The sequence below is a fragment of the Ictalurus furcatus genome, chromosome 3 (assembly GCF_023375685.1).
Source record: "Ictalurus furcatus strain D&B chromosome 3, Billie_1.0, whole genome shotgun sequence".
Classification (NCBI taxonomy): Eukaryota; Metazoa; Chordata; class Actinopteri; order Siluriformes; family Ictaluridae; genus Ictalurus; species Ictalurus furcatus.
Genome location: NC_071257.1, coordinates 18,659,553 through 18,672,181, shown reverse-complemented (window position 1 = coordinate 18,672,181; position 12,629 = coordinate 18,659,553).

Genomic DNA, 12,629 nt, shown 5'->3' with positions numbered 1-12,629 from the left:
CGAAACAAGCCATAACCTGAGTCTGAAAAGAATGAGAAGGTGCTGGTTGTCAGATGCTCATTTCCACTTAGATGATTTGAATACTATTTTAACATGGAAATCAGGACAAGGATTTACCCTTCAGATCCCTTAATGCTACATTAAACACAGAAGTCTGACACAAGCTCTGCAGTGTCTTTTTGTGTCATCTGAGAGTCCTCTAAATGAATTCTGAAGGACATCCCCAGCTCAAGAACCTTCGATTAGAGTATAGACCGCCCACCAAAAAAATGCCTGTTGGCTTCTCTTCCCTTTTATTTTCTTTTGTTATGAACAAATACTTTGACACTTGCTTTAGTGCCCTGAGTCATGTCATTATAATGTTTTTTGAATGTGGTAGCCCCCGTTTCCCATGTGCAATGCAAACACAGAGCAGACAGTGTGGTCATCCAGGATTAAATGTCTAACAGCTAGTTGCTTTTCAAAACCCTTCTCCAGGCACGAGATGATATTTTGCCACCCATCCAACACACATGCACACATTCATGTCATTCATGCACCTGTTCAAACAGGGAGTGTTAATGAGCAGTCTTTGTGTGTCTGAGTGTGTGACGGTGTGGTTCGCCCCGCCCTGCCCCAGCGTTCGTTTATCTCCGTCCTCCCATCCATGGCACGGCTGGCCAGCATGAGCTTGCCCACAATGCATGCTGATGAGCTTACTCACAAGAAGCTGCAGAGGATTATGTGGAAGTGTTTATAAGTAACTGAGCTACAAAGTGTCTGGATTCTTTATGGATTTCTTTTCCACAGCTAATGTCTGGGTTGATTGCAATTACCTGATCCATGAATATTTTGAAGTTCTGTAAGTGGGACAAAGTGAGAAAGTAAAAGTGTCCATATATTGTGTGTTCATATCTGTGTGTTGGTTCAGTCATAGAGTTGCTGACAGACAGCCTCGTGTTTGTTTTTTCTTCTCACTTTAATAAAGAGCCCTTATTGCTTAAGAGGATGAGTATCTCTTAGTGAGCCTACTCGGTGATTCTCTACAACTGTTTTTAAATATAATCATGGATTATTTTTTATTGCAACTACATTTAAATATTTGACTTTTTACTATTGAAGACAAAGTGAAGGTGAAAGGCTTTTTATTCAAATGAGACAGCCCATTCTGCCAGCCAGACATCCCTGAGGCACTAGTCGAGGTCTGTCATACATTCTGGACTGACAGCTACTTGTTTTAGTCTCCAGCCTAACACAAAAAACTTTGTTAATACATTCTAACCACTCTCTGTCTGATAACTTACTGAACCATATCCCCTCAAACCACAGCTTTGACCAGAGTTTGACTCCACTCTTTTGGGCTTAGTGTATTCAGAGAGGGGTTGTGCTCTTCCTACTTGACTGCTGTGCATTTAATGCCTGTGTTTGTTCCTGCGCTGATCTCTGACCCCCTAATGTCCCCAGTTGTGATATGGAGACCACTTGACTATGAACTCTGAGGTGGGGTGCTACGATGACCCATTCTCCTTCTCATAGTAAATGCACACAGCCTCTGCTAATCTAAACTATTTAGTCTAGTAGGGGAATTCTCTCAGCCATGTTGCTGTAGTGAAACGTTGACTGGGCTTGATGTGCTGGAAGCTTTCACTGCAGGAAAATGCATTATGATTATCAAACAGTGCATACAGCATTTTCAGTCAAGGGATTTATTTTACACAAAGGATAACTGTCAGGAGTTTCATTATCATCATGTTGAAAAGATCAGTCTTATGTTTGATACAATCATAGAACACATGATATCTATCATGGCATGACAGGCAGGCAATTTTTTTATTTCCTTTGGTGACATGACAGCTTGTACATAGGGTCAATTAATCAGAGGAGCTGCAATGTAATACATGTCAGAAATAATAGGTAGTTCTGCAGAGTGAAACCAACACCTAGTTGTTACCCAGATTTCTACTGCAGATCCATTTTCACCTCGTGACACCTCTTCTAGTTAATAGGCAGGATGTCAGTGGATGTATCACAAACACTTGCTTATTTCCTTTTTTTTATAGTTGATGAAATATAGTTTGAGTATATACACACCCTTTATTACTTTTGCTTCTTGAAAAGTTTGGTATGCGATTTTATAACCTTTCCAAAAAAGACTGTCTATGACTGTAGACATACATGCAGGAGTACTATCTTGTATGTCTTGTGTGAGCACTTTATTAGGAACACCTGCAAACCTATGCATTCATGCAATTATCTAATCAACTAATCAAGTGGCAGCAGTGCATTGTATATAATAATGCTGGTTTGAGTGTTTCTATAACTGCTGATCTCCTGGGATTTTCACACACAACAGTCTCTAGAGTTTAATCAGAATAGTGCAGTAAAGAAAAAACATCCAGTGAGCGGCAGTTCTACGGACAGAAATATGCTGTTGATGAGTGAGGTCAACAGAGAATGGCCAGACTGGTTCGAGCTGACAGAAAGGCTACCGTAACTCAGATAACAATTGTGGTGAGCAGAAAAGTATCTCAGAAAGGACAACATGTCGAATCTTGAGGCAGATGGGCTACAACAGCAGCGGACCATGCCAGGTTGCACTTCTGTCGACCAAGAAAAGAAAGCTAGAGCTGCAGTTGGCACAGTTGAAGACTGGAATAACGTAGCCTGGTCTGGTGGATCTTGATTTCTGCTAAGGCACACAGATGGTCGGGTCAGAATTTGGCACCAGCAGCATGAATCCATAGACCCAACCTGCCTTGTGTCACAAGTCCAGGCTGGTGGACGTGTGTAATGGTGTGGGGAATGTTTTCTTGGTACACTTTGGGCCCATTAATACCAATCATCGCTTGAATGCCACAGCCTATTTGAGTTTTGTTGCTGACCATGTGCATCCCTTCATGGCCACAATTTACCCATTTCAAAATTTATCCATAATTTACCAATTCACCTAATGGCTTCTTCCAGAATAATAATTCACCATGTCACAAAGCAAAGGATGTCTCAAACTGGTTTCATGTAATGAATGAGTTCAGTGTTCCTCAGTGACCTTCCCAGTCACCGGATATGAATCCAGCAGAACAGCTTTGGGATGTGGAAGTACTAGAGATTCATAGCATGAATGTTCACCTGAAAAATCTGCAGGAATTGCATGATGCAATCATGTCAACATGGTCCAGAATCTCAAAGTAATGTTTCCAACATCTTGTGGAATCCATGCCACAAAGAGTTGAGGCTGTTTTGAGAACCAAAGTAGGCCCTACCCAGTATTAGTATAGTGTTCATAATAGTGTTCTCTGAATATATATGCTTTGGATGCGCCTGTCAAGAATACTCCCTCTTAGAATGCTGAAAGTTTGTATATGTCATTTCATTTGGCAGAGAATCTATTTGTCAAGAACACTTACTAATAACAACTATACCTCAGTCTTTACAAAGTAGAGGTGAAGGAGTGTCTAGTCAACACTGTACATCACTGTCAATGAGGCTCTTAATTCATCCACTGCAACAGGGCTACAGTAACTGTTAAGAATGCTGAGGTTCTCATGGTGAATATGATGGGTATGAAACTGTCTGGGATTTGACAAGGCATTTGATCAGGTCTTCTTGCCCTTTCAGAAAGGCAGCTTAGGGGAGACAGCATGGCGCCCTGTTCCCTCTGTGTACATTAAAAGCAGACACAAAGCTCTTCATGCTGTGAGGAGGCTGAACAGGGAGTTTGGTGGATCTGGGTGCCCTATGCTCCTCACTGTGGCTCTGAGGAATCTTGATGTCTGAGCGGAGAGAATCTCCCAGGGCTGTCTTGTCTAAATAAGCTATGACTGAGTGAGCTCCCTTACTGCATTAGGCACCCCGACTCACTTATCTACTACAGACTCAAAACTAGAGTCATAACGTCACCTAATGCCAAAGTGCACACAAATGCTGGGGCTCCCTGTAAAAACCTGCCATCATTTTGTTAAATAGTGTGATAATCACAAAATGGATTTGCAGCAAAGGTCCTGTCATCTGACCATACAACACCAGAGGAATTAGCTTCAAGTACTAAACTGTCAGTTGTCTTATCACACTCTCACCATCATTCTCTTTTATAGGTACCTAGTAAAGTACTATCTGTATGCACTACAATCAACAGTGTTTGACAGATTGTAGGTGTGCATTATGTTAAATGCTAATGCAAATTATACCACAGCACTGTTGAATTCTATCATGACACCATTCTGACACTTTAGTTTTTGTAATTTAATATACAATCAGTGCATATATCCACTGCAGATTACACACATAATGTGTTTTGACTGTGCTTATAAATATGAACCAAAAATATGTATTCACAAGCATGTTTAAAAAACAAAATTGATAGGGAAGAAAGTGTTCAGACACAATAAAGAAATATATTCATTTATTTTTTATATATAAATAAATCAAGTTCTAGATGCAAAACAAATCTCATGCAAATTGCATCTGGTTTCAATAAGACTTTGCCATTGGTTGGGAAGATTTCACGCAAAAAGTACTATCATGGTGAAGGTGAAGGAGCTTCCTAAAGTTCTCAGGAACAATACTATTAAATAACATTCAAATGGAAAAAAGCTACAAAGCCATCGCAATAACCTTAAACATCCCGGTCTCAATTGGAGCAGGTGGAAAGTTAGAATCACACATAATTGTTCCCAGACAGCATACGAAATTGCTCTAAGACTAAATTGCTAAAGCCTGGCTAAAATTTCATTAAAATGTGGCACGGAAATGTTTACCAAAGTGTCTATATTATTCATCACCGTTGGTGAAATTCAAATTTTAGGAAATCATATTGCCAAATATTTCACTGAAATGTTGCTCTGTTTGTTCATTAACACAAAATATTTCTGGAGGACAGTGTAACCTGCGTGAAAATTTTAATTAGAAAGTCAGGGAGCAAAAGCAGGTCTTTCAGCTCTCTAAATACAGGAACACTGATTGCCAGTGATGTGTGTATATACACTATACTGTATGGCCAAAAGTATGTGGACACCAACTGTTATACCGATGTGTATGTGCATAATGAACATCCCATTCCAAAGCTGGTACCCCATTTGCTGCAATAACAGCCTCCACTGTAGGCTTACCACTAAATTTTGGAATGTACCTGTGGAAATTTCTGGCCATTCAGCCATAAGAGCATTAGTGAGGTCAGACATAGTCCAGCGAGAAGGCCTTGGCCTACAGTCGTGTTTCAGTTGATCCCAAATATGTTTAATGGGGTTGAGGTCAGGGATCTGTACAAGACACCCGAGTTCTTCCACATCACCTTTGGCTAATAAGGTCTTCGTGGACCTCGCTTTGTGCACAGGGGCATTGTCATGCTGATACAGATTTGGACTAGGTCACGTACATCCAGTAAAGAGAAATCGTAATGCTACAGCACACAAAGACATTTTAGACAATTGTGTACTTTCAACTTTGTGACAAGAATCTGGGGAAGACTCTTATATGGATGTGATAATCAGGTGTCTACATACTTTTGGACTTTTCACAACCTTGAAGACAATTTGCAAAAAGGAATGGGTCAAAACTGAAACACAATGCTGCAAAAAGCTAATTGATTCTTATTGTAGATGTCTTCAAGCTGTAACTGGCAACAAGAGAGGCTGGTGAGGGAGTGACTATTAATTGCTGCTATGATGTAGGTGATAACAGGAAGTAACATCTGATTTTCCATAACAATAAATGTAACTGTAATTGGTTCAAGATATGATGTGTTATTCATTAATAAATCAAAACATGAAATAGTTGGCTAATTGCTGTGGAATAAGAGGAATTAAACACTTTGGGATGTGCTGTTATAGGAAAATAAGCAAATTCAGGTTAACACATTATGCCCTACCATGTTTTATTCCTTACTTCTTACTGTGCGAAAATGCTCCATTTGTAATGAAAACACACACACACACACACACACATACACACACACACACACATACACACACACACGTTGTTTCTGCCCTGTGAAGTCAGTCTTTAGGAAACTCAAACCTTGAGTCTGGCTCTCGCCACCATGTGATTTTGTGAAACAAAATTGAAAGTGCTGCCTGAATGTTACACAAACCCTTTTCTTCAAGTACTGCCTCTGACTGCGAATCTGTGCGAACTTGCAGCCCCATTTCCTTCAGTCAGCAGCATCATGCACTACACACACAAGATTAAAGATGGAAAGAAAGATATGTACTGGGGGAAAAAAATGAACCAAATTTCTGCAACACTTCCTAAAGACTGAAGACCTTTGGGGTAAAATTAGATTAGTTGCACAATAAAGGAAGATAATGAATGTATAACAACTGGAGGTGAAATGTTTTTCTCCCCATGTTGATCTCACATTTGTTGAGTGGAATGTGTGTTGATAGAGGATCTGTGTTTAACCCACCAGCCCAATTGCCTGTCTGGGAAAAACAGGTCCGTCTTTCTGTTGCTGGCTGCTCTCCACTGTGCCTGGTTTTCTTGGCTCAGAGTCTCTGTTTTACATGACAGAACGCTTTGCCCTTGACTTTGCTGTCACCCTCTCACTCTTTGTAAGAGGGCTGGGCAGGGAAAGTATGTGGGAGTGAGATGTACTGATTCAACTTGATCTATGTGGCATGCATTAACTTTTCTTTTTCTTTCTCTTTGTCTGTCTCTGTCTCTTTCACATTTCCACCCACATTGAAAGAGTATTTAGCTCTCCACCGAGTAAGTGATTAGTCCAGTTTAATTGTGTAGAAAGAAACCAATACAAAGAAATCCAATAACTCTGTTTTAAATATGCACCCGTCTTATTTAAATATGTCCCCTTAGTGAGCTCATGTTACGTTTAGACAAGCCTGGTGTCACATGCCTGGCAGTACATGGTGTTAAAATAAATATGGATGTTCATCCATTGTTGTCTACAAGAGTGTTTAGACAGTGAAATGTCCATTAATGTATTCATTTAATCTACTGAATTGAGTTTTTCACACTAGTGCTGTTTGTGGTTTTTTGTTTTGTTTTGTTTTTGCCACTGTGTGCATTGTAACTAAGGGGTGAATCTTCACTTGTGTAACTTCAATTATATACCTTTCTTACTACAAATTATGCAAAGAAAGCAAACAGCAAAACATACAGCAGTATACATGAAGTATACATAATACCCTCAGTATCCTCTCTCTCTCTCTCTCTCTCTCTCTCTCTCTCTCTCTCTCTCTCTCTCTCTCTCATTGACTGTAGATTTACACTTTCTCTTTATCTGTAATTAATCTCTCTCATTCTGTAAATTTGCTTAGTTGTAAATGTTCATTTAAAGTAAATTCATCACCAAGCAATGAAAGAAGCATTGTCATGGTCTGCTGCTATACTCAAAAGATATCAATCTATTTTATTTTTTTCCTTCTCAGCTTCACTCTGCCTGATGCTGGGACACAAATAAACCAAGAGATATCTCAGCATAAGGTACTACTCAAATACTTTTCTGTGTAGCTTAGGCACATAAATATGTATTTTCCTCTTAGAAAACTGGGTTCCTCGGGGTGAGTGCACTTGTCAACACTGTTAGGTTGTCTGGGGAGGCTTTGCTAAGTTGGGATAGAGGGCCTACACCATGTGGGTTTATGGAATTTCTCCCAGCTGAAGCTAAAGATGATGTTCACACGCAGACTAGTTCCTATGAGGCAGAACTGCAGAGGGATGGGATACAGCTGGTACATTTGTGTGTGAAGATGTGGCATGAAGCCATGGACAGTAAGGCTCCTTTTATAATATACTGTAGATTACAAATTGTCTAACAAAAATGAACCTCATCAGGATAATCTGTAGAATGACCCCATCATTTTGACTATATGCACAATTGTATTTGAGCATTATAGACCACGGAGGAGTAACATTTTGCATTGATTACAATATTTTCTCATTTTTCTGTTTATTACAGTATTTGCTAGTTCTCGTGTTTAGAATAGTTAAGATCCTGCATTAGGAGCTGAAGTCAGAGTAGAAACATAAAATGCCTCATTACTAATTTATTTCTTAATTACTTATTTATTATGCCATGCTATGATATATCAAATTTATACTGTATGTCAACTTACTGTTATACAATATTGTGCAAAAGTCTTAGGCGGCCTATTTCTTTAAACACTAATTATGTCTCAGATGTTTATTTTATGTTGTCTGTATTACTGGGTCAGTAAATAAAAAGCATTTTCAAACATCAATTTTCTAACCAAAATCAAATATTTGTATGTCCATAAAGAAGGCCACATATTATGTAATAGGCCACTTTTTAGACAAAATAAAAGAATGCTGGCTGTCATTTCTCCAGCAAATCTCCAGTAGAAATCTGGCACATTCTCCAAGATGCTTAGAAAAACTTACAAACCAATTTCCTTATAAAAATGGCATAAAATGTAATTGTGCCTACTGCATTTTTAAAGACAAGGGGTTGTCCAGCCAAATATTGACTTAGTTTAGTTTAGTGCTGTTTCTTTATAGTAGCTTGTAGAAATGTAGAAAATTTCATTCTCTTTCTAGGCGTCTTTGCTTTGCAACATTTCTGTACATGTGCCTTATGTACTTTTGCCCATATATCCAAGAAGAAGTCCATACAGGGACAGCCCACATGTTGTTCTTTTTTATTTAAATCATTTTCCTTTAAGAGTTTAACAGTGTGTGTGTGTGTGTGTGTGTGTGTGTGTGTGTGTGTGTGAGTGTGAGTGTGTGTGTGTGTGTGTATGTGAGTGTGTGTGTGTGTATGTGAGTATGTGTGTATGTATGTGTGTGTGTGTGTGTGTGTAAAAGGTAAAAGGATACGCCACACTTAGCATTACATAAAAGAAACTCATGCAAGACTTGATATGAAAAGAGCACTTCCCTTAATAAATTCAGCTTTTTGTAGTGCTGTGACTGTTAATGGTCTCCAGTATTGAATGCATAATAACTGGTCTTGTAGCAGCAAGCAAACTGTTGGCATCTGGGCATGGCCTCAAAGGAGAAATGACTTGGTAAGGCAAGCCTCCTTTAGCCTGTTGTGTTCCAGTTTTTTTAAGCTTCATTCATAAATGCTTTATATATAGGCAATAAGTAAAATATCAGGTATATATGTGTTCCATTACAGCCTATTACCTGTGGATTTAAAAATGATCATGTGCTGGCTAGAGAAGGTAACTCTGGTTGGGAATAATATGTTGTGGAATGACTGTTCCTGACAGCAAGAACGAGTACAAACTCACCCATATAAAATAACCTGTGAGCTGCAGATTTAAACATGCATGTCCTTCCAGTGGATATGTCTTTTCACCAGGCTGGTGGACCCCTGCAGAGGTTAACCAGACTAACAAAATGGATGTTCCAAAGAAGCTGTTTTGTGTCCCACTTATTTACTTTTTTATGCTTCCTACAGAGCATAAAGCTGTATTCGCCTGGACATTTATTGAGGTTTCATGCATTAGTTAGCACAAACAATAAACTTGACTGACAAGTCTTTTCCATAGCTTTTAAACCTGACTTACATTTAGCAAGAATGACGGAATTGATTTGTAAGAATAAAATAATGGGAAACATATGCAGAATTTAGGTTCTAGAGATTTTTAAGGCTTTACAGCACATAGTTCAAAGGTGACAACTTACCCAAAGTGTGCAGATAGATGCATATAATAAAGAATTTATTTATTTATTTACTTACTTACTTACGTATTGTTTTCTTGCTCATGCTAAACTAGTATGAGTGTTTTTATTTATTTATTTTTTGTTGTTGTGTTTTAAATAAAGTGCACTACATAGATTCAAGTTGTCAATATCATATAATCTGTCAGTTGCCAGATTATATGTAAAAGTAACCAGTTAGACTGGTGCATAGAGTTCTAGGTGACAGCATGTCTGTAGATGGTCAGGTTCAAAGTTCAGAAAACGTTCCACTGATGCTCAATGTCTGGTCTGCACCTGTGAAGTACAGCTAGACAAGTTGAGACCTCATAATCTCAATCCTACCCATTTCTTCTTAGAGGAAATGACCCAAAGATTCCCTAAAGGTGGAACTGGATATTTTACCACTGTTTACTTTCTTACAGACATTTGTCACAACAATAGTAGCCTATAAGTAAGTAAGTAAGTGTGTGTGTGTGTGTGTCTGTTTCTCTGTGTCTCTGTGTGTCTGTGTGTCTGTGTCTGTGCATGTCTGTGCCGGATAGTTTTTTTCTTGGAGAAAGATCTGACATCTACACAAATCACCATAAAGCAATAATAAGCCACTGGGCTCTCAGATGTAAAGACAGAGGTCAGAATTTCATATAGCCTTTAAGGTGCTGCAAACTGTGATCATTTAGCTCATAAAAATAAAATAATTTTTTTAAATAAAAAAAAAACTGCAGAAATGACTTCTAAAACTGAATTCATGAATATCCTGCTATACTTTGACTAATTATTGCATTTGAGGACATTAATAATTTATTTAATAATAATAATTAATTTACAGAATTTAAGGAAAGGGCTAAGGAATGCTTTAAAAACATACCACTGATATTCATGCTTAAGACTGACTTTATCCATACTTTTTATTAATGTGTAGTGAACTGAATATGAACTGAACACCAATGAATCATCTAGGATTTCCAAAACACAAGTTCACAGTTGGTAATATTTTGAATTATTTCATTTTTGCACACTTCATGAGAGTGATATACTTGCTGGGGGTGAGTGTGTAAATGCACCTAATGAAATAACTGGAGTTAAAGAATGTATTTTGCCTTTTACATCATATTTGTTAACATTTTAGTTACACCCATAATACCTATATCACACACCCTGCTGTGGATTGTAGCTTGAATTGGTTAATACTCAAGACCTATTTCAGAATAATACATAATCACACACATAGTCTGTGTGAAGAACAGCAACCTTTATTCCAGAGAACTTTATCTACACTCCCATAAGACAGAACCAGTTCAAGGCCAGACAGTCTTTGTTCAGAAAATTCTTGCTAATTTTCTCTTGGCTTGGCTATAGCTCAGTCATATGTCATGCATGTTACCTGGCTAACCACAAGGTCAGTAGTTCCGAAAAAGCACAAGGACACAGGTATTCATGCCAAGTCTGAGCTGGTAAGAAGCTCTAAGAGGCTCTAAGTGGACAACCTATCTGAGTAGTGATAGGAGACGCTGCATAGTGTCAGTGCTTTTCAATGCACTCCTTGTTTTCCCTTATCTGAGGTAATTAAAACATTTAAATTCCTTACGCAGAGCTCAGGGAGTGAGAGATCAGCCTGTTGGGAAGTATCTTGAGGAAATGTAACAGGTTGGAGGATATCAGCCTTCTCAGCAGGCCATCTATGGCCAGTAGAGTGGAGAAATATTCACAGCACAGTGCCAAGAAACACCATGTTCCCACACTCACAAACTTATTGCACAACCAAACAGGGAAAAACCTTTTAGGCATAGCAAAGTAATGTCATTTTTATGTCACTATATTATTCTAATGCCCATAACATGGCATATAATTCACTTGTTCTTCTTAATAGGCCACTTTTCTGAGCATGTGATTCAGAATGCTTACGTTTTATTTAGGCAAATGTGTGGTACACACATCAGTAAGTATGCATGTCCTGGGTGGGCCTATTTGTTAAGCAGTCACTCACTGACCTTGTCTGTGACCTTCTACAGTGCTTTAGGAAACATTAGTGAAAGAGATTGTTTCAGTGGCGTCCCATACCATGGAAACATCCACAAGAAAGTAAAGAGGAGGGCTCAGATCCTCATCACCTTTTTTCCATGGAATTAAATCCTGATGACACTACAAGGCTGGTGGGGATTAACTGTGAACAAAGAGGAAATGTCCATTCCATTTTTTAGTTAGCTTTGTAAATCTAAGTTCTCAAGATTTATATTATATAAATCTTAAATACCACTTACATTGTATTTTTGGTCACAGTAAAATTGAATTGTTGAATTATGTTATGTGGAACTAAACAGGAGAACCTTAGTTCAGTTTTTGCTAGAAAAAAAAGAGAGTAGTGGGTGATGGATTCAGTATAGCTGGGGGAGTTCATCTCTTATGGTTTCTACTGTAAATGTTTACATTCCACCATACGGTGATGTTATCAGCTAATAGTTTCTGGAGCAGTCCGAACAGCCTTGTGGGATGGATTTTTGGCAGGGGTGGGGGTGTATGTAGTATGGAAGAACTTATGTGGTTTAGAAGACAGGGTCACTGGGAAGCTGTACTCTCTCCAAACAAAGGTATTAACTGCAGCCCATTTCCTTCCTCTCTCTTGCCCTTTGCTGAGCCTAGGTGACCGCATTAATTCTTTTACCACAATGGTGCTGTGCATAGTGCTGTGAGCTTCCTCTTTCAGTCCATATGTTCTCACCTGGAAGCTTGTTGGCTTAGTGAGTCTCAGACCTAAGAGTGTGTATGTGTGTGTGTGTGTGTGTGTGTGTAGATATTCATTATGACTCAGACATTTCATTTAAAGTGCTAAAGTCTGGTTTTTGTGCTATCTTTCATTGTGCAGTGAAAATCTTTGAAAAACATTGGCAGACCTCGGAAATAATAAGGTTTAGGCTATGTTTTTTTTTCATATCAAAGAAAAAAGAGATTTCTCAACAATATTAACAATGAGAAATGTAGCTAATTGCACAGTGTGTGAAATGACTCTATCAATGAAGAACAGTCCCTCT